A 23,664-nucleotide genomic window follows, 5' to 3' on the forward strand; every position below is an offset into this window, starting at 1 on the left:
CAGGAGAGAATTGCACCTATTTTTTCAGCAAGAGAAAAAAAGATCAAATCTTATTACACTTTGAAAAAATGAGGCAAACTGTGATTCTCGCCAGTAGGGGAAGTGGCCAGAGTCTATTCATGCCGAGAAGCGGGCTGCTGACTGTTAAGAGGGTGCAATTGCGCATGCGCCTGATCTCCCACTACACTGTATCACTAATCATATTAAAATCAGCTTATGAATAATGATGGCAATTCAGTGCCGCTATCATCATGAGGGGCGAGAAACTGGGCATGAACCTGGTTTTTCACCTCTCTCATGATCTTACCAGCTCGCCATGCCAATCGTCTGGCATTTCATGCCGGTAAGATCGCCCCCAATGATTGAGCATCCACAGTTCTTTGTTGGAGAAAATTCCAAAGTTTCACATAGATTGAGCCAGGAAATTTCTCTTCATCTCAGTCCTAAATGGTTGACCCCTTATTCTGAAACTTTTTCCATGTCAGCCCAGGAAATATATTCCCAGCATTTACCCTGTCGAGCCGCTTAAGAATTTGATATGTTTCAATTAAACCACATCTTGTTCTAAACTCCAAGAAATGGAGCTTGGGGGAATTAGCTCAAATGGTAGAGCGCTAGCTTAGCATGCGAGAGGTAGTGGGATCGATGCCCACATTCTCCACTTTGATGGCGGCACGGTAGCACAGTGGTTAGCACTGCTGCTTCACAGCTCCAGGGACCTGGGTTCGATTCCCGGCTTGGGTCACTGTCTGTGTGGAGTTTGCACATTCTCATCGTGTCTGCGTGGGTTTCCTCCGGGTGCTCCAGTTTCCTCCCACAGTCCAAAGATGTGCGGGTTAGGTTGATTGGCCATGCTACAAATTGCCCTTAGTGCCCCGAGATGCGTAGGTTGGAGGGATTAGTGGATAGATATGGGGGTAGGGCCTGGGTGGGATTGTGGTCGGTGCAGACTCGATGGGCCGAATGGCTTCTTTCTGTACTGTAGGGTTTCTATGATTTCTATGATTTCTATGAAATATAGGTATATTCCATTAAATCTCTCCTCAAACGACAATCCCCTCATCTCTACCTCGCAGCACTCCCTCTAGGGCAAGCAAGTCCTTCCTCACACAAGGAGACCAAAAGTATACAAAGTACTCTGGGTGTGGCATTGCCAATGCCCTGCATAAATGTAGTAAAAATTCTTTACTCTTACAGTCCAATCCTATTGTAATAAAAGCTAAACAATGCATTTTTCCCCTCTCACTGCAACCTGCATTATTTATCTGATTTGTCCTCCTCTTCACACAAGCAGCATTTCTATCTGAAAAGGATGACAAACAACCTGCCTTAGAGCCCATGGTTCAATTTCCTTCCAATTCCCCCCTTCTTTTAGGAGTCAGCGGCCGCTATTTTACAACCTCGCTCAGGCGAGGCTCGTAAAATCCCACCCAATCAGTTTTGTGAGCCCTTTCCGCCCCGATTCCGGGACGGCCGAGGCAGTAAAATTCTGGCCAGCATCTGTATAACAACATGGCTGAAATCAAACTTTTAGTGCCCTTGAAAAATTAGCAAGCAACCGGCCACCATCTCTCAACTCCTCAAGGTCCGTTTGATTTTAAATACCTGCCAAGTAGTCTAAGCACAAAGAGCCAACGTGTTGCAGTATATTCATTTGAAAGATTTTTGTGCTGTTGTCTCAAACCAGGAACTCATCAGGACTGAATTTACCAAGAAAATGGCTTCCGGATTTTGACTTCTCAGATTCTGGAAACTATGTGAACTGATAATCATTTCTGTGTTTCTTTTACTGTTGCTGCCTTTAGTTGTCATCTTCCTCTTTTTCAAAGACCGCCTATCCCCCGCCAGGTTCAAATGTGAAAAGCTAATCTTTTGAGTTACTCATAAAGTGAGTTTGTTGCAAATTATTATTAAATTGGATCACACAGAGTTTCGGGAGACAGGTCACAACATATATTAAAATATTAGGGGGCAGCACCGTGGCACAGTGGTTAGCACTGCTGCCTCACAGCTCCAGGGACCTGGGTTCAATTCCCGGCTTGGGTCACTGTCCGTGCAGAGTCTGCACGTTCTCTCAGTGTCTGCGTGGGTTTCCTCCGGGTGCTCTGGTTTCCTCCCACAGTCCAAAGATGTGTGGGTTAGGTGCATTGGCCATGCTAAATTGCCCCTTAGTGTAGGTTAGAGGAATTAACAGGGTAAATGTGGGGTTACGGGGATAGGGCCTCAGTGTTTTCGGTGCAAACCCGATGGGCTGAATGGTCTCCTTCTGCACTGTAGGGTTTCTCTGATTCTTTCTATGAATTCAAAAACACAGAATAAAGAAGTTCAGTTTTTCTCTCCTCTTTAAACTCGCATAGCACCTTTCACCTTCACCTAAATACTTCAGAGTCACTTACTTTGAATTACAACTATTATTGTTTAGCACTAAACATGCCAGCCAGTATATGGCCAAGGAAGACTCCACAAACAGCAATGCAATGAACGATCCGGCTTGACAGTATTGTTTGAGGTATGATTGCTAGCCAGGAAAATGTGAGCTTGCTGTTATAGAACATAGAACATTACAGCGCAGTACAGGCCCTTCGGCCCTCGATGTTGCGCCGACCAGTGAAACCAATCTAAAGCCCATCTAACCCCCCCCCCGCCATTCTCAACCATTTTCCAGGCACCACTGCCCCATTTCAAGTTACAGGAGAAGGTCTCAAAATCCATCTGTGTGCAACTGGACAGTAAGCAAATTGAGTTGCACGCCACCACTCATTATGTAGCTTCACACTTGAAACTGTGTCTTTTGGCATCATGCTGGAAGGCTGCGTGGAGATCCAACATGTGCCAAACACTCCATGAGGAGGCAGGGAAGAAAATTGGCAATGGAAATTAGTGAAGATCTATTGGTCCAAATGAAAAGCCCCCATACATGCAAATAATATGCCCCATCCAAATTAGACATTAAATTAAACCCTCATTTGCAATAACAGATGGATGTAAATGATCCCATGACACTACTCTGAGAATGGGAATGATTTCCCAGTGTCCAAAAAATATTTATCATTCAACTAACACCAAGTCAGATTATCTGGTCATCTATCTCGCTGCTCTTCGTTCTGTGCAAATTGGCTGCTGTGTTTTCTACGCTCTAGCTGTGACTCCATCTCAAAAGCACTTCATTGCTTGTAAGCCTAGGAGCGGGAATAAAGCATTTCAGTCCCTTCGATCTGCTTGACCATGCAATTAAATCATAGTTGATCTGCATTTCAACTAATTTGTTGGTCTTAGTTCCCTTTAAATGGTATCCAATAAAAATCTTTCAAGCTATTAATCTTAGTTTTGAAAATTTAAATTGAACTACTCTTAACTGCCTACTTGGATCAGTGGGGCAGATGGGGAGTTCCAGATTTCCACTACACTGTGTGAATCTGCTGTCACTCATGATCAACCTAGCTAAAATTTAAGGTTCTGGACTGTCTCATCAAGAGGAACAGTTTCTGTCCATCCAGCCCATCAAATCCTTTAATCATCTTAACATTTCAATTGGCTCACCCAATAATGAAGGGAATACAAACCTAGTAAACTGTCCTTTTAATTTAGCCCATTAAGCCCTGCTATCTTAAGAAAATCAAGTATGATTAACAAAATATTCTGGATTTATGATGCGCAAATGCAGCTCCATATAGTTACAAGCATAAAAACTAGGAAAATCAGAAATATCAACCAACAACATGAAATATGAAAAAGTCAGTAAAATATCTTGTTAGCATTTCCCACATAGATACAAAATTGGATTAATTTAATTATGAATCCAGCCAAATTACAAGGAATTCTTCAATGCAGAAACAGAAAAACTAGCAAAGCTTGACACACGATGACAGCATATCCAATTCCAACATATGACAGATTGATGGACATAGAGGAGATTCCAGAGGTTCCTAGTAGGATGGAAGTGCCATCCCAAGAAGAATTATCGACTGGTTTGAACAGGATAGTGAAACTGAGAGGGAACAGGATATATTATTCAAGCATTAGCGCAACTAATGTACGGCGCTCTTCATTTCCTGCATTACATATGAACGGATGCTTAAAGTTGCTGTTCACAAAAGCAAACATAATTGATAGCTGTAAGTTACAAGTCAGTTAATAAAGAAGTTCAACCATTTTTTATATGTTAGGGATAGTTGGGGGAGCAGGTTACACAATGAAATTTAATTGAGATTCAGATGACTTTGTATATAAGCTTTAACATACAAATCAATAGACACCTCAAAATGAATTGAAGGATGTCCTAATTGGTGTTATGAAGACAATAGATAACTGGAAGTAACTGCAAAGCAGCAATCTAGCTAAGGGATTGAGATGATTTACAAATACATTATAAAATTTATGATTGTGTGTCTTCCAACTAGCATGTTGGACATCGGTAGACAATGTTAGATTTCCTATGATCGTGGTGATTGTGGCATCTGACAAATGGTGCTACCTTATGATTTTCCTTACCACAGAAGCTGCACCTGGACCAAAAGTGATCACAGTTATATGAATGGTAAACAGAGGTTGAAATGAATCTCTTGCTGGCTATACTACAACTGGTAGTTGTCTCTAATCCATGCCCTTTAAAAACCATGCAAAAGCGATTCAGTGACAAAAAAGGCCAGGATTGAAAGTATGCCTCCCCATGGAAGTACCAGCCAAAATTCCTGCGTCAGAAAAGGCAGCTGTCATCTTCAGCTTCCAAAGATTTATGGACACCATTAAAGAGGTGGCCAGAAATGTTGCCAAAACGGGCAAAGAACTCAACTTAGAAATTGCACCAGAGGGTGTGGATGAATTGCTGGCATTACATTGTGAAAAATTAAGAATGGGGACCACATTGAATGGGAACAGCAACAAGCGTCAGAGGAAGAAGAAGATGCACCCACTGTTGAAGAGATTCCTCTGTAAAGTCTTGAACAGCACACCTTTTGGCCAAAACATTTCAACACTTGGAAGCTGCCATGTCCCTGTTTGAGGAACATGACCCCAACATTAAACACAAAACATCAATGAATAGGAGCATTTACAACATTTACAGCTGCTACAGAGAAATTTGCATGAAGAGGAGATATCTGCCCAAACTTCCTTGGACACTCTCTTTAAGAAAGCAGAGAAGACTCCAGAAAAATCTAAAGCCAAGAATCCTAAGACGACTCCAGCCAACAACCCTTTAAAATCTCCAACCAAAGTCCAGACCCACCCACGAGCCCAGGAATGAAGATGACAAATTACTGTAAGGCTTTTAAAAATTCTTACTGCTTTTTAGATAATTTGTAGGTGAAGTACAGCTGACGATACTGTACAGTATACACCTCTATATTTCTATGTTTTAATGTCAATGAATATGTTACTGTTGATATATTACTCGTCTTTAAATGAGCACAAAATTTTTAGGTTATTTTGTTGAAAATATGGTATCGGGCCTTGGTTCTTTCTTATGGGAAAATCGGTTCCGACTTACAATGTTTCGACTTGAGTTGCATTTTCCAGTAACCAATTTTGTCACAACTCCAAGGACTGCCTTCACAACCTCAGACTTGAGGACGACTGAAATACATGACTTCGTGAAGAATATGGTCAATTATTTGGCTGAAATGATGTTTTGCATACCAGTGTTGGCATATTGCAGATAAAATACACAGGTGTTTTCCCAACTAGGTGCTCTTCATCTTCCCACCTTACTGTACGGCAGCATTGTCACGGGGAAAATTGAAAACATCTAAAACGCATGCAGGCAGATGAACAAATTTGGTTGAAAATTATGCCAAGGGGACTGCCAATGATTCACATTCATTTTGTGAAGACAATAAGAACTTAAAACATTTATTAAATAACTGCTTTTGCTTTGCCAAAAGTTGTTTCTTTGATTAAATCCTTATTAAACTCAAAATGCTCTGATCAAAATGTTACATATTCAGTAGGCTGTAATAAATTTCATTAACAATTTATCTTTCTATATAAAGCTCTGCAAAGATAGCGAAGCAAAGGTCCAGAATATTCTTCAATCAAAACATCTTTGCAATTCATTCCTGACCAATTATGTTTTAGATAGAACCCTTCTGATCCTAACCTTCGCTTCAGAATCATACCTTCTATCCCCCTTCCCAACATGTCCAGTGAAATATTTAATAATTTCAGTCAAAAAGCTATTTTTAACAACAAATCCTATTGTGAAACTGGTACCTATTTGGGTGCTTTGTCAAAGAGTTAATTATCCTAGCCTCAACTTCTTTTGTCAGGAATCTGTCCCATATTTCCATTATTGCGATATCCCCCCCCCGGTCTGTCACCTCATTTGCAGTTGGTCAGCTTTAATGAGGTGCGAGTTTCAGTACACAAATTCAGTTCATTAGCCAGCTTACATCCACACAACATTCTGAATCAAAAAATATATTTATATTGAGACAAATGTGAGTCGTGTTGAATGAGTCTGTTGTGAATGCTGAGACATCAGCAGTCAGCTCCATATCTTTAAACTAAGTGTTCTCTAGACCATTTTGACAAGGAGACAAGAATAGGGGCAGGCATTCTGAAGCAGAGCATCACTTTTCATTCAAACCAGTGTCAAACTACTCCACTAAATTGTTGCCCTAACTCAGGGAATGAAATTTCTAAATGAGTCTTATATATAAAAGAGAGTATAAAACTAATGCAATAATAGAAAGGGCATGGACTTGGGAAAGTTCTCCCTCCCTCGACATGGTGTGTCCTGTAATTTCTTTCCCATGAAAACGAGTTGTGCAATCTAAAGGCTTTAGTTAGCAAGACATGTTACTGTGGGAAATTTCATTAAGTGACAAAAAGGAAAGGTATTAAGTGCACATAATGAAGGCTGGAGTGTGTACACTGCCTTAAGACACTTCTCTTTGCACAGTGTAATGGGAGGCATGAACTCTAACTTCAATCCATTTCTAATCCATTTGAAAGACTGCAGCAAATTATCTCCCTTCAATGTGAAAGCACCAAACCAATTTCCTCAGAATAGAAGTGACAATACTGTAGAATTTATCACCATAACCTTGACTCCGAGGTTGTGTGGCAAGCTGAAACCCTACACAAAGAGCGTCAAATAAGGGTCGACGATAATAAACACAAGGAGAGACTGGGTACAAATGATTTTTTAAAAAGCCGGTGGAAGAAAAAGAATTGTCCCAGAGCAACATGTATCTATCACTTTGCAGTTGTGGTCAATAACAGTCAAAGTGTATGAGGGGGTTTCAATTCATTTCACTACTGGAGTCATTAACTGCACAAATAACCTCTAATGCTTTGTGACAGTTTAAGCCTTTTGAGTACTATTTTTTCCCCCCCACAGTGTCTGCATATGGTAACCAGCAGCACAGTGAAGGATTTCAGAATGATAAAATGATTCTTGCCTCGTATAAAATCAGCTCGGCCCCAAGATAAACCTACAATGTCTGACCCTGAGGAAAGCATCAAGTCCCGTTCCAAGATCTGAGCACATAAACTGAGCTGACACTCCAATCAGTGGATATTAACACGAGGCTTTGTGTGTCCGTGCCAAGGTTCAGGTAGAAAGTAAAGATTCCACAACCATTAGAAAAGGACCAGAGATAGTTGGAGTGCTATTGGCATAATCTTTCCTCAAATCAATAACATCTAAAACAAAACTAAACTATTGGATGGAATATACACTCCCCCATTGGTGGTTAACAAACTTGCAAGTTTCGATAGACATTTAGTACTTTAAAAAGTTCATCTGAAAGCAAAGGGACATGTAAATCCAGTGGATCACCGACATATCTGCCCATGTCCCCACCATAATGACATACCAGTGTTGGCATATTGCAGAAATTTGTGCAGACTTAAAACTACTCCCATATCAAGGGCCAACTGCACAAAGCCATTACTCAACTAACTTTATTTACAACTCCCCAACAGAGAGGGTGGCAAAGAGGGCAGTATAACAAAATGCTCCGACTTTTTAATATACTACATATAGCATGCAGCAATGCTGCAATGTGGAAAATTCAGAGCAACGGGTTTATTGATAAAACTGAGAAAGGCGAGGAAGATTGTGACAGGAAGTCTAAAATGATTTTAAATGCTAGAAAATCATCTGGCAGACATATTTTCATTCTGCATCCTGTACAATAATTGAGAAACCGTGCTAGAGAAGTTGCCCTTGATATGGGAACAGTTTTGAGTCTGCACAAAACTGGAGTTAAATGAAGTCAAGAGGGAAGGTCAGTAAAGATCTAAACGTCTTTCAAGACTCTTCCTGCCACCCTACTTTGTGTTGTATAGTCTGTGACTGTCTTTATTAGAACTTTATTAGTTCTTTCTCAGTCACCACATTGAAAACGTTACAAGTTGCCCTACAGAGAACTCTATTGTTTACTAGAAAATGAAAATTTGCTTATACTAGAACAACAAAAATTTGGATTTATATGGTGACTCAAGAGTTAATGGCTCAGGATCTGATTTAGGTTAGCAAGCATGAAGGTGGATAAGTGAGAGTTGTTTTCGAGATCGAAGTAGGCAGCCTATACAATAGAGAGGATAAATGAATTCTTAACTAAAAAAAAAATTCTCGCTAAAACCAGAGCAACCATCAGTATTTTCTGAGGCACCATTCCAATAGGTACTTCATTATTGTATCACCTTTTCATGCTTCAACAAGCAAAGAAAGAACAAGAAAAATTGAGAATACTAAGCTTTGATGAAAATGCATCATTTGTTTTTTTGTGAAAATGCATGTCAACAGGTAAGTGATCCTATAGGACTACTTGATACTCATTTGAAAGCCTCTATTCATTGTTTTTGAGTAGATGTAAAGCAATCGTGTTCCTTAGAAAACAGAACAGCACATCCAGACATGGCTCTTCACCTGAGCCACAGATTGCCAAGAGCAGGATTGCAATTGATGAGATGACGCATGAAGTTAATTAGTGTGGGGAGAGGGGTTGAGAGAAAAGAATTAAGGGGGAAGAGAGAGTAATGAAGAGAGGGGAAAAGAACAAAGATAAGGAGGAAATTTGGAAGTAACTGATCTTTACTCAATTAATATTTCCAAGAAACCACCCACCCCTACCCCAAACACAAATGGAATTTTGTACTACAGTAGTTTTCTCCCTGGTGGTTCATTTAAGATTTGAAGTATGGTAAACCTTTTATGTACACTCCCAAGTGCCCACCTATAAAAAGCATCAACTTGAACATAAGAACATAAGAAATAGAAGCAGGAGTAGGCCATCTGGCCCCTCAAGCCTGCTCCGCCATTCAATAAGATCATGGCTGATCTGATAGTGGGTTCAGTTCCACTTACCTGCCCGCTCCCCATAACCCTTAATTCCCTTATTGGCTAAAAACCCATCTATCTGTGACTTAAACACATTTAATGAGGTAGCCTCTACTGCTTCATTGGGCAGAGAATTCCAAAGATTCACTACCCTCTGGGAGAAGAAGTTCCTTCTGTTCTAAATTGACTCCCCCGTATTTTGAGGCTATGCCCCCTAGTTCTTGTTTCCATTGTAAGTGGAAACAATCTCAATGTTTCTACCCTGTCTAGTCCCTAATTATCTTATATGTCTCCATAAGATCTCCCCTCAACCTTCTAAACTCCAAAGAGTACAGGCCCAGTCTGCTTAATCTCTCCTCATAAGCCAACCCCCTCATCTCCGGAATCAACCTGGTGAACCTTCTCTGCACCTCTTCCAAAGCCAATAACATCCTTTCTTAAATAAGGGGACCAATACTGTACACAGTACTCTAGGTGCAGCCTCACCAGCACCAGCAGAAGAACTTGGGGGTGGGGAAAGAAATCAGCCAACGCACAAGAAAGTTCAGTAAAAATCCTGATCCCAGCTCTTTGGTTAAAACAGAGGTCAACTAAAAGAACACTTTAAAATAGGCTGCAGGTGAACAGAAAAACAAAAGAGTCAGAGTTTATTGGACAGGTGACGATCTTGTTAAAGTAAACATGACCTGTACGATTCTGGAAAAAGCTTCCAAGCGCTGCTGTCGTGGTCACCAGATAAAGCCACCACGGAAAGTGACCATTGGATACACCAAACATTACAATTGCAACGCAATTTCTAAAAGATACAAAAGAGGAATGCACTGAAGCCACATTTTTTTAAGCCAAGACACACAAGGGCTTTATTGCAGTTAACAGCAGGGCTTATAAAGGGAAGGAGATAAATATGTCAATCAAAAAGTAGTTTGGTAATGACAAACATTAGTTTTAAATGCCAATAGAATATAGAAGATAATGTGCTGCAGTTTGAGCCATCACTAAATAGTACGTTCGCCTGGGTGTGTAGACTGTGTGGTGATTTAGAGATTTACAAGATGACCATGCCTCTTTAAGAAAAACATAAGAAATTATGAGCCACCAAAAGCTAGTGAAAGAAATTGTAATCTGAAACTGGAAGATTCACGCTTTAATGGGAATTGTAATCTCAGTGAAATAAATACATCAAAACAGTATTTTTGTTCCTCACCCTTAACTGATTCTGCCTGCACATTTAACGTTCAATCAAGAACCATTCTCGCCAAGTTAGACGCCTAGTCAGACTATCAAAAGCAAGTGTGCAAATTCTGACCAAGTAAGTGCAGCTGGGTAAATGTACCAAAGCTTTGGATGGGATTTTCTGCACCCCCCCCCGCTGCATATTTCGTGGTGGTGGGGGCAACCCGCCATTGGCCAATGGTGGGATCTTCTGCCCACTGTTGTCAATAGGGTTTCCCATTGAACGAACCCCCCTCAGACTTGGGAAACCCACAGCAGGGGTTAGCCATCAGTGTGGTGAGGGGGGTTAGCCATCAGTGTGTGTGTGTGTGTGTGTGTGTGTGTGTGTGTGTGGGGGGGGGGGGGGGGGGGTCTATATATGAACTCCCAGGCGATACTTCTATCACCTTTACTCCCAACTTTCTTTGCACAACAGAATATCTGGCTTGAGATAAGCACAGAAATAAATTCTGACACCAGTTGCAGAAACCCTCGTCAAACCAAGCAATTTGATTTTGGGACCTATTTGCTTGTCCTTCAAAGTCATAGCATCCACCCCACAGAAACAGAAAAGGGAGTGAACAAATGTTGCTGTAATACTGACAAATGGCATTTCCACTGGGTTCACCTGCCAGCTGAGGTAGATGAAAATGATTTCATAGCGCTATTCAAAGTTATACAGAGAACACGCTTGGAAAGTATTCCTTCCTGGTGGCACGGTAGCACAGTGGTTAGCACTGCTGCTTCACAGCTCCAGGGTCCCAGGTTCGATTCCCGGCTCGGGTCACTGTCTGTGTGGAGTTTGCACATTCTCCTCGTGTCTGCGTGGGTTTCCTCCGGGTGCTCCGGTTTCCTCCCACAGTCCAAAGATGTGCGGGTTAGGTTGATTGGCCAGGTTCAAAATTGCCCCTTAGAGTCCTGAGATGCGTAGGTTAGAAGGATTAGCAGGTAAATATGTGGGGGTAGGGCCTGGGTGGGATTGTGGTCGGTGCAGACTCGATGGGCCGAATGGCCTCCTTCTGCACTGTAGGGTTTCTAGGATTTCTATGATTCCACAACTGATACCATCAAAATCAGATCACCTGGCTATTCATTCCTTGGCTGCTTGTGGGACATTGTCATCTGCAATTGGCTGCTGAACGCGGCTACATAGCAGGAGTGACTGTACATTAAAAAGCAATTTGAGATTTCCTGAGATTAAGAAAGAGATTCAGAAAGTTGGGACCCATTTGCTTGACCTTCCAAGTCATGTTATCCAACCCACAGAAGCAGAAAAAGAAGATATATAATCTGAGATTATATAAATGCAAGTTCTGTCCTTTTTCTCTGTTACAAGATGACCAAGAATCACAAAAAAGGTATGCTCAATTCTGCAGCAACTGGCTGTGATTAAATTCACTTGCAGCCCTCCAGCACTACAATCCTCCATTTTCTAATTCTGGCCTCTTACATTCTCAATTTCCTTTATCCTACCAATTGCAGCCGTGCTGAAGCCCCCAAGCTCTGGAATTTCCCTTCCTAAACCTCTTAGCCTCTCTCTCCTCCTTTAAGACATTTCTTAAAAGTTACTTTTGACCAAGTTTTTGTCACCCAATATCTTGTGTAGCTGTGTCATATTTTGTCAGATACCAAATGTTTCTAGGCACATCAAAGGAACACTACGTTAAAAGGTGATATTTAAATGCAAGTTACTTTTATAACATGTACAGCAGATTGGGTTTGATGAGCAGTGGGGTTGCATCTAGCCTTAGGTGCTCACGCACCATCAACAGGAACTTATAACAGATACAATTGCAGGAACACCAATTAGCGTTTGGAAAAACCAATATCAATTTTACATTCAATGCAATTTGCCATCTAGTCATTATATAGCTTCACACTGTAGATAATAATACTACAAAGGTGCCCAAGGCATGTTATAGTGGAGATAATAAGGCTTCCACCCGTGTATCGCACCAATCATTGTGTTAGAGCTCAATAAGAGAGAGAGATGAAATTGTCTGCAGGAAGATAGGTAAAATAAAAAGGATTTCACACCTTAAGCTGTCAATTCAGATTAATGATGGACACAGTTATGTTATGCTACTGTATACAATCATTCCATGCTATCCAATATTAGTGAGCTGAATGGGGAAAAAAGCCAAATGATATCTATTATGCAAACTTTAGCTTAAAAATCTTTATTCATTCCCTATTCAAGTTTGAATTCTTGCAACCCCAGCAAATTCTTAACTAATTCAAAGTGGAGCTGAATTGGGTGGGGGAGAAAAAGAAACTTTTTCACAAAAAAAAGTCTTAAAAACAGACATGCATGCATACATACAAATAGTTGGAGCTGGTTGAATGAAAACTAAACCAAATTGAAATTGGAAACTATGCAAGACCCACACTAAAAATTAAGTACTGTATTACTGATGTTGGAGCAATTACCTTCAATTTCATATCCTGTTTAAATCAATAATAAAGCACTAAAACTGATTAAGCTGAGTCTTAAGGTGCCCAGTAAAGTAGACACAAATTATTAGGTACAGTCAATGTGATTGCTGTTTCTATAATGTAAAACATGCAGATCAGCCCTGCTAATTCAGCCTCATAACAGTGGCAGTAATACACGCAAGCTGAATTTCTGGATGGCTGTGGAAATTATGTGCAGACAGGAGAGGGGGATGTAATTTATAATCTTCTGACCAATGCTTTATGGTTCTCTTAATTCAGCTTCTGCTACTATTAATGTAGTTAATGTTGAGATTATATCTATATTTTTGAAGTCAGGGGAGTGATTTATAGGTCCCATTTTTCCGGTCCCAGCTCCCTCGCTGTTAAATCAAGTATCTTACCAATTAAATGCTGACTACTCCAGTGTATGCAATCTGAACAGATAGCTTAACCACAAATTAAACCACTAGCTGCAACATCCTACAGCTTATTACAATCAAGTCTTCAGCTTCTTCTATTTGATCAATCTCTCTGCCGTTCTCACTTCTACTCAACCCCTCCCCGTTACCAAAAGGGAAAGGCAGGGGGTAACTGACCAGAAACATACTTCATATTTATTACAGTGATGAAAGTAGGAGTCATGAGAAATGCACTTTTTTTTAATGACTTAGAAAGTGATCGGTAAGCCTAATTTCAATGTGTAGTAATATTTTATGTGATCGTGGAGTGATTTTAATTGAAAAATCCAGCCAATCAATATTTACTGCATTCTCCACACGATGAATAGCAAGTCATGAAGCTCCTAGCTTTCTCTTTTTAAAAAATTACACACACACGCAGCTGTTTGAGTAGCAATTATATTAACATGTATCGTGAATGCTTTCCTTCCTTCATTCATTAAAATAGCAGGTGTCAGTTATACAGTTCATCCATAAGATTATTAATGGGAGAGCAACTGGATGGTTCAGTAGGTTGGTGCCCTTTTAGTCTCTACTTATAACCAAATTATACTTTTTGTTAAATAGTCTTGTCCCTAATTAAATAAATTTCCACCTCAAATGGACCACCTGATCCTCCCAGCTTTAAACTGCTGCAAAAGCAGATTTCTTTGTACAGAACAGCAGTACACGTTATGAGAGCCTCTCAAGCTTTTAAGTGTCTCCAAGATACCCTGGCCAAATGAGATATACTCTAGAATCCTTCAAAAGAAGAATAGAAATAAGAAAATACTCTGGTTAATTATTTTAAGGCGAGTCACAAGTACCTGGCTTGTACCCCACTGAATGAAAACTAATGTAATCCAGATATTCAAAACATGTCCATCAAGGAATTATAGACAAGTGAGCCTGAAATCAATAGCAATCAAAATGCATATACAAAACATAAAATTACCAATAAGATTCAAGTCATAATTCAAGAACTCAAAAGATTAAATATTGTGGAAGCAAGCCACTGGACCTCAAATGTGATTATATCCTGTATATAGACAGCACTGATATTTGCTGATTGCTTCTAATTTGTGTTTACTCAAGAGCAACATTCCCTTTTTGTTGGCGTGCATGCATGATTTATTTAAGTACAGAGCTCCTTTAAATTTTTTTGCTCGGTAACTTAAAAGGTTGACTCGTATGTGGGATGCACTGGACTTTCAGTTTGCTGAGCGGCTGCACAGCTTTCAGGAAACAATGCTCACAAGCCTTCTGTGGATGAAGACACATAGGCCCAATATTAATGTGCAAGGGGTGGGAAAGGGTGTGTGGGAGCCCAGTAATGGACAAAGAACACAGTAAGGTCTGGAACATGGGTGCCCTGCCCAACTTAATTTAGAGTCTCTGTGATATAATTCACTGTGGACTACTATGCCAATATCAGCCAGACTGGCTCTGTGGCTGACATGCAGCAAGGATCAATGGTTGAGGTTGCAACTGGGGAACCATGAAGACAGGCCCTTTCTGTCATGGAATGCGGGTTGAGGGAAAGGTGGGTGGAGGGGGACATGGGTTGTTTGGGGATAAGGGAAGAAAAAGGCTTGAAGTTGGGGATGGCAGTCAGGGCAGCCTGACAGATTAGGGCTGTGATTAGAATGGGGAAGGCTCTTTCTTGCATGGCCAAGTGTGAGCACTCAAGATTCTCATAGCCCACAAGTAGCTTAAATGTTATAAAGTGTCTGTCATGAAAGGTACTATATAAATGCAACTTTTTTTTTAAAAAAGCAAAGTTTTAAAATATACCTGGGTCACTTATAACACATTAAGAAGTTTAACAACACCAGGTTAAAGTCCAACAGGTTTATTTGGTAGCAAAAGCCACACAAGCTTTCGGAGCTCTAAGCCCCTTTTGCTACCAAATAAACCTGTTGGACTTTAACCTGGTGTTGTTAAACTTCTTACTGTGTTTACCCCAGTCCAACGCCGGCATCTCCACATCATCACTTATAACAAACATACTAGACAGCGTAGGACTCCCCGTGGTGAGGTTAAAAATAAGTTGACATCATCGGGCCACAAGCTCTGTATGTTAGGTAACTCTGTCTGAAATATTCCTTTCAAAATGTAATTGTTCTGTGCCATTAATTGTGTGTGGTTGTGCACATGTGTAATTTATCAAGGAACTAAACATTCATGGTAGCTTTCAGGCTGTTGCATAGCTGCCCTGCAGAGTTTATTGGGACTGTTGCATAGCTGGTTTTAGCTGGAGCCTCATCGAAGTCCTGAATCATCAAAATATTATAGTGGCCAGGAATGGGATTGGGTTGCTTGATTTAATGTACCTCTCTGACCAGATTTGGAAGGGAATTCCAGAAAAATAGAAGTCAAAATTATTATATGGGCCAGGTATCAAAAATGTAATTGACTGATTAGGAGACATATCAGAACCAATTGAAAATAGTTAGAAAAATGCAGGGATAATCATTTCACAATGGTTTTTATATCTTTATAAAAAGTACATGACTTATTAATTTGTGGATAAGTGAAGGAATAATGGACTGTTCTGGGACAGTAGAGTAATATGGAAACAAATTTGAAGGACAAAGTGTCAGAATTATACCGGAAGACTGAAGATCAGCATACTGGTTTGAAGGACAATGTTGCATTAAGATATACAGTCTTTCAAGTAAGGCCGAGATCCTCAATTTCCAAAAAAACTGGCAGCATTTTACTGGGCATTAGCTGATCATTCGGATATGGACAGGGTAAATTGAAAATATTAGTTCAAACTATGTTGCACGAGTGGGATGCAGAGAAGGACATACAGACAAGCAAAAAGTAACTTTTAAGAATGATTTTTCAGGGATGTTCTTCAGACTGGAATGTACTTCTAGATAGCATATTGGGAGGCAAAACCCTCGAATAATTTACAAAATGATCAGATACTATAATAGTGGTGGTGGGGTGCGTGTCCGTGAAGAATAAAAGGGCCTTTTTGGATGAATCAATTTAGATAGCCAAGTAGTCAGCCTCATTTATAACAGTCTTGTGATCTGAAGCACCATAAAAGCCAAAACAAGTACTGGAAAAAAATGGAGGCTGTACCACTGGGATGGGCTTCACTTAACTATGCTGGGAAGAGGATTCTGGTGTGTAGCACAACTGGGGTGGTAGAGAGGGCTCTAAACTAAATAGTCTGAGGAAGGGATCAGGTGAGGGGAGATGGCGTAAAGCAAATCATAGAATCCCTACAGAAGGAGGGCATTCGGCCCATCAAGTCTGCACCAACCACAATCCCACTCAGAACCTATTCCCAGAACCACACATATTTACCCTGCTAATCCCCCTGACAGTCGGGTCAGTTTAGCATGGCCAATCAACCTAACCCGCACATCTTTGGACTGGTTACAATATGGTACTAGATCAGGGTAGAGATAACCAGAGGGTGGCAAGAAGGGGCAGAGTGTAAAAACTTAAGAGTGCATCAGCAGATGAAGTCAGAGATTGCAAAAATGGTAAAACAACAGAGTTAAAGGTTCTGTTACTGAAAGCATGCAGCATTCAAAACAAAATGGATGAATTGTTAGTATGGATAAAAATAAATATGCATGACCTTAAAGCCATCACATAGGCATGGTTACATTGTTGCTGGGGTCTAAATACTGAAGAATATTTGACATTTTGAAAAGAGGGGAAGCTAGGAAAAGGTGGTAGGGAGACTGTTATTTCAGGATTGCATTAGTACAATAGTGGGAGATGAAAAAGCAACACGCAAAATCAATTTGGAGAGACAAGAAATAGAAAAGGTAAGAGGTCACTAGTGGGAGTAGTTCATAGGCCACCTCACACAGTAGGACAGAGTTCACAGGAAGAAATAAATGAGGTGTGTAAGAAAGGCAATCATGGGTAATTTTAATCTACATGTAGGTTGGATGACTGATTGGCAAAGATAGCCTGGAAAATGAGTTCACAGACTACATGTGGGACAATTTCTTACAGCAGTACATTCCAGAACCAACCTGAGAACAGGCCTGGTAATGAGAAATGAGGCAGGATTAATCAATGGTAAAGGAGCCTGTAGGTGATAGTAATTTTAACATGACAAAATTTCATGTTCAGTTTGAATAGGAGAAGTGTAGTCTTTTAAATATGAATAATCATAATTATAAGGGTATGAAAGCAGAACTGGGTAAAGTGAGCTGTGAAACGAGGTAGTTTCTAGCAGGACAGTGAAGATGCAGTGCCATATTTTTAAGAAAATGTTTGATGACTCCCAGCAAAATTTTTGCCAGTAAGAGAGAGAGATTCTTTGAAAAGGATGGATGATCCGTAGCTTTTTTAACATTCATTCAGGGGACGTGGGCATCGCTGGTTGGGTCAGCATTTATTACCCATCGCTAACTGAGGGGAATTTCCCAGAATATTCCTAAATGATTTTGCAGCATGTCTGACTGGAGCTAGGATAGGAACATAGGAATTAAGAGCAGCCCTTCGAGCCTGCTCCGCCATTCAGAGATCATAACCAATCTCTCCCTGGTCTCAAATCAGCTCCCTACCGGTTCCCCATATAATGGATCAGATATTCTTTTCCCACTCTTCTACTTTTAATAAGTAGGATGTTGTTTATTTCCTAACTTCCTACTAGACCTAAGATCTTAAGGTTTTCAAACTTTTTCTTCTCGTTTTAAACATTTGTTAATCATTTTGGGTCGTTTGATTAGCTTGAATTTGTGATTTGGAAAATATTTTTGTTGTGCACATTCAGCATCAAGTATAGAAAAGCATCCCATTTTTCTTTTACCTACATATTGTTGAAGATCCCACTACCACTGTTCCCCAATTTAAGTTAACTTAGCCATGGCTTCTGGACTTAAGTATTACTGTATCTCACATCATATTAAACATGAATATTCTGTGGTCACTATAACTTTCACTTTGTGCATAGCCTCGGGTCTTTTAGGAAGAACATGTCAAAATGAACATTGCTTCTCATGGTTCCCCTGACACACCAGGTTAAGAAGCAATTCTGCACCACAGTCTACTAACTCCAAATTTTATGTTGTTTCCAACTTTATATCAAATTGTTTGATGTCTCTCACTAATCTAAATTTCCTCACCTATTTTTACTCTCTTCTGGAACAAATCCTCTTTCTCCCTACGTTGGCTTGGTGGTCTATAAAATATCCAAATTGCTACAATAAAATGAATGTGCACTAACATTAGAAGTGTTAGAAATAAGATGTTGGGACTGGAGGCTGTTGGATTAGGGAACTACAATACAATGGGAATATTACAAACTTGGCTAAATCCAAAGTGCTACCTTGGATTCTTCTTACATTAGAGTGTCTAACCAGATTTATTCATGTTGTAGCTTCTAATCTCCTACAAGATCAACCTCACGTATGCCTGTGACAAACATTCATCCCTTTAAAGTTCATTTTTTTCATAAACATGCTATACCCTATTGTATTTATTTCATTCCTCTAGATTTAGCCAAGTTTCTAATATCCCCATTGCATTGTAGTTCCCTAATACGACTGCCTCTAGTCCTAACATCTTATTTTCTAACGCTTCCAATGTTAGTGCATGTTCATTTTATTGTAGATTTGTCTCCCCGGTACCGGTCTCAGTATTCCTGATTTCCAGTTTTGTGCATCCATCTCGTCACTCAAGTCCATATTGTGTACACAAAGTCTTCTACTCCAACATCTGTCTCATCTCTGATCCAGTTGCTTTTGCCCCTCCCCCCGCTATCTCAATGTTCCTTACAAGTAGCTTTGTCCCTACTTATACTAGCCCCCTTTTATTCAGGAGGATTCCTAGTTACTTATTTGTGCTAGTTGTGCTGCCAATAACTTCAAATTTTTCGGTTGAACCCATTCTCCCTCTTTGCCAAACATTGGAAGCACACTCCAGTAAACTCCTTTGCAGTCTCTTTGAGTTTTGAACCAATCGCCATTTACCTCTAAGTAAATTACCACCCATCGCTGGGACCCAGTCTTCCTTTCCATTCATGGGATGTGGGTAACACTGGCAAGGCCAGCATTTATTGTCATCCCTTCAGTATCTCCCCTAAGCTCTCAGATTGCTTCTGAAATTGCTTTGCAACGTTACCAGCACATTGAAAGAGACAAGTCTATAAATGTCCATGGGCCCCCAAGTTTCCCTATGCTAATCTCCCTATGTTATACTGTAGTATAACAGGATATCAAATAATCAAAATAAATCAAAATACTGCGGTTACTGGAATCTGAAACAAAACAGAAAATTCGGGAAAATCTCAGCAGGTCTGACAGCACCTGTGGAGAGAGAATAGAGCCAGCGTTTCGACTTGAAATAGGACCTCATTGATTGTCTTCATTTTGTGCGAGTGCGCTTTGACACCATGGCTCCTGACAAAATGTTCGAAGAACCAAATAGAGGTCTTGCATGTTTCCCGTTCAGTGTCAGACCTGCTTCCTGCCAGCATTTTAAGACAGCCATGAGCCTCCTGTTGTGTTTCTCAATAGTCGTACCGTGGACCAAAACATAATCCATGAGACAAATGACACCCTCCGGGCTTTGCAAGATGATCGACATCGTGCACGGAAGAATCGTGGGTGTTGAAGTAATGCCCAAGGGCAAGTGGTTGAAACCGAATCTGCCAACCAGGCTGATAAATGCAGTCAACAAGCTGGACTTCTCATTTCGTGGAAGCTGCCAGAAGCTGCTGTTAACAAAAAGCTTCAAAAACACCATGCTTTTAGAGACCACGATCAAACGGTCAACCACCGAGGACAATGGGTGGACTTCTCTTGTCGCTGCCTTGTTGTGTTGCGTCTGATGCAAATGGACCCACTTGGCTTTGGAATGGGGACCATTCTGTCAGTTAAGTGATGGGGAAGATGTCACGCATTTTGGTCATCTTGTCCAGTAGATGCTGCATTTGCTTCATAAACAGGCACGGTATTTTCCAACAGGCTCATGGGCTTAGTACCTTCTATAATGTATTAAGGCAAGCAGTCTCTTCAGTCGTGCCAATCCAGTGATAAATCTTCCATAAAATTTGAATCAAACTTTTGTTGGCTAACCTCGTCAACTTTCTGAAAGAGGTTGAGCTCGACAGAAAATTCTTGATCATGGAGTAGAAAATTCTTGATCAGAGTAGAAATAGCGTCTCCCGTATTTGTTTGATATTTTTCTTGGAGTATGGCGGGCAACATACCTATATAACTTGGCGCCAAATACCACCTGCTCCACCAGCTGTGTTGTGGATAGCATCAGCCATTGCTTCATCAGACATGGTTTCTGATGTGAGGGGACTGTTAACACTGGCTCCAGTTTCTAATTTGAAATTGGTGTGGTAACAGTTTACAGAGATGTCAACATTCCAGAAGGAGAATCCAGGATCCTTGGTCTCACCCAAGAAGCATGGTTAAACTTCTTCCTGGTATGGTACCTCAGTCTCATGGATTTTTTCAGGATCAACCAGACACCTCAATATCTTAGACTTGAACAGCTTTCCAAAATGTCCTAGCTGGTTGCAGTTAAAACACTGCACAGAGATGATTGGACATTGCATTAGTCTGTAGGATCTTTTACAACCACAGAAAAGTTACTCTGCAGAAAGAAGCCATTCAACCCATCGTGTCTGCATTGGCCAAAAGGGAGACAAAATAAATTAACCGCTCATTTTAATCTCATTTTCCAGCACCTGGTGTGTAGCTTTCAGATGCAGATCCAGGTAGCTTTCAAATGAACAAAGGATAAAGAACAAAGAAAATTAGCACAGGAACAGGCCCTTCGGCCCTCCAAGCCTGCATCGACCATGCTGCCCAACTGAATTAAAACCCCCTACCGTTCCGTGGACCATATCCCTCTATTCCCATCCTATTCATGTATTTGCCAAGATGCCACTGAAAAGTCACTATCGTATCTGCCTCCACTTCCTCCCCCGGCAGCGAGTTCCAGGCACCCACCACCCTCCGTGTAAAAAATGTGCCTCGTACTGCTCCTTTACACCTTGCCCCTCGCATCTTAAACCTGTGCCCCCTAGTAATTGACTCTTCCACCCTGGGAAAAAAGCTTCTGACTATCCACTCTGTCCATACCCCTCATAATCTTGTAGACTTCTATCAGGTCGCCCCTCAACCTCCGTCATTCCAGTGAGAACAAACCAACTTTCTCCAGCCTCTCCTCATAGCTAATGCCCTCCATACCAGGCAACATCCTGGTAAATCTTTTCTGTACCTTCTCCAAAGCCTCCACATCCTTCTGGTAGTGTGGCGACCAGAATTGAACACTATATTCCAAGTGCGGCCTCACTAAGGTTCTATAAAGCTGCAATATGTCTTGCCAATTTTTAAACTCAATGCCCCGGCCAATGAAGGCAAGCATGCCGTATGCCTTCTTGACTACCTTCTCCACCTGCATTGCCACTTTCAGTGACCGATGTACCCGCACACCCAGATTCCTTTGCTTATCAATACTCTTAAGGGTCCTGCCATTAGACCTTCCAAAATGCATTACCTCACATTTGTCCGGATTAAACTCCATCTGCCATCTCTCTGCCCAAGTCTCCAACCGATCTATATCCTGCTGTATCCTTTGATGGCCCTCATCACAATCCGCAAATCCACCAACCTTTGTGTCATCCGCAAACTTACTAATCAAACCAGTTACATTTTCCTCCAAATCATTTATATATATTACAAACAGCAAAGGTCTCAGCACTGATCTCGGAGGAACACCACTGGTCACAGCCCTCCATTCAGAAACGCACCCTTCCATTGCTACCCTCTGTCTTCTTTGACCGAGCCAGTTTTGTATCCACCTTGCCAGCTCACCTCTGATCACCTTCTGCACCAGTCTGCCATGAGGAACCTTGTCAAAGGCCTTACTGAAATCCATGTAGACAACATCCACTGCCCTACCCTCATCAATCATCTTTGTCACTTCCTCGAAAAACTCGATCAAGTTAGTGAGACACGACCTCCCCTTCACAAAACCATGTTGCCTCTCACTAACACATCCACTTATTTCCAAGTGGGAATAAATCCTGTCTTGAAGAATCTTCTCCAATAATTTCCCTACCACTGATGTAAGGCTCACCAGCCTGTAATTACCTGGATTATTCTTGCTACCCTTCTTAAACAAAAGAACAACACTGGCTATTCTCCAATCCTCTGGGACCTCCCCTGTAGTCATGATGTGGAGATGCCGGCGTTGGACTGGGGTAAACACAGTAAGAGTTTTAACAACACCAGGTTAAAGTCCAACAGGTTTATTTGGTAGCAAATGCCATTAGCTTTCGGAGCGCTGCTCCTTCATCAGATGGAGTGGAAATCTGCTCTCAAACAGGGCACAGAGACACAAAATCAAGTTACAGAATACTGATTAGAATGCAAATCTCTACAGCCAACCAGGTCTTAAAGATACAGACAATGTGAGTGGAGGGAGCATTAAGCACAGGTTAAAGAGATGTGTATTGTCTCCAGACAGGACAGCCAGTGAGATTCTGCAACTCCAGGAGGCAAGCTGTGGGGGTTACTGATAGTGAGACCTAAACCCAAGATCCCGGTTTAGGTCGTCCTCATGTGTGCGGAACCTGGCTATCAGTTTCTGCTCAGCGACTCTGCGCTGTCGTGTGTCGTGAAGGCCGCCTTGGAGAACGCTTACCCGAAGATCAGAGGCTGAATGCCCGTGACTGCTGAAGTGCTCCCCCACAGGAAGAGAACAGTCTTGCCTGGTGATTGTCGAGCGGTGTTCATTCATCCGTTGTCGTAGCGTCTGCATGGTTTCCCCAATGTACCATGCCTCGGGACATCCTTTCCTGCAGCGTATCAGGTAGCCAACATTGGCCGAGTTGCAAGAGTAGGTACCGTGTACCTGGTAGATGGTGTTCTCATTTCATGCAATTACCATTTATCTGTCGACTGATAACCTGTTTTGGAAAGCTAACCTCTTTTCCGCAAGCTTTTTCTAAAAGAATGCAAGGCATAATAATACTGAATATAAATGCATGTCTTTCAACTTCACCACTTCAGGAAGCGTTTACTTTCCACTAAATTAAGACCGATGGAAAAATGTGCCTGATATTTAGCTGAGGCTTGCACCTGACAAGAAGATATGTTAAGTAAACAGATGCGACATAGCAGTACATTTATGCTGTAATAGAGATCTACAACCTTAACTGGGTACATGTTTGTTGGATAATTTCAATCAGGAAGCACAGGCTGGCAGGCAGATAAGGTAGCTCGATTCCCTTTGACTAATGGCCTCATTAGAGTTTAGAGTATAAACAGTAAAAAAAACTAAACA

The 23,664-nt window shown here is 41.1% G+C and overlaps 1 protein-coding gene across 1 annotated transcript in view; it reads right to left on the reverse strand.

Moving 5' to 3' along the window:
• Window positions 1-23,664, reverse strand: part of zc3h3 (zinc finger CCCH-type containing 3) — a 248,604-nt gene that overhangs the window by 133,219 nt on the left and 91,721 nt on the right. The window lies entirely within an intron of this gene.

The sequence above is a fragment of the Mustelus asterias genome, chromosome 7, assembly GCF_964213995.1.
Source record: "Mustelus asterias chromosome 7, sMusAst1.hap1.1, whole genome shotgun sequence".
NCBI lineage: Eukaryota > Metazoa > Chordata > Chondrichthyes > Carcharhiniformes > Triakidae > Mustelus > Mustelus asterias.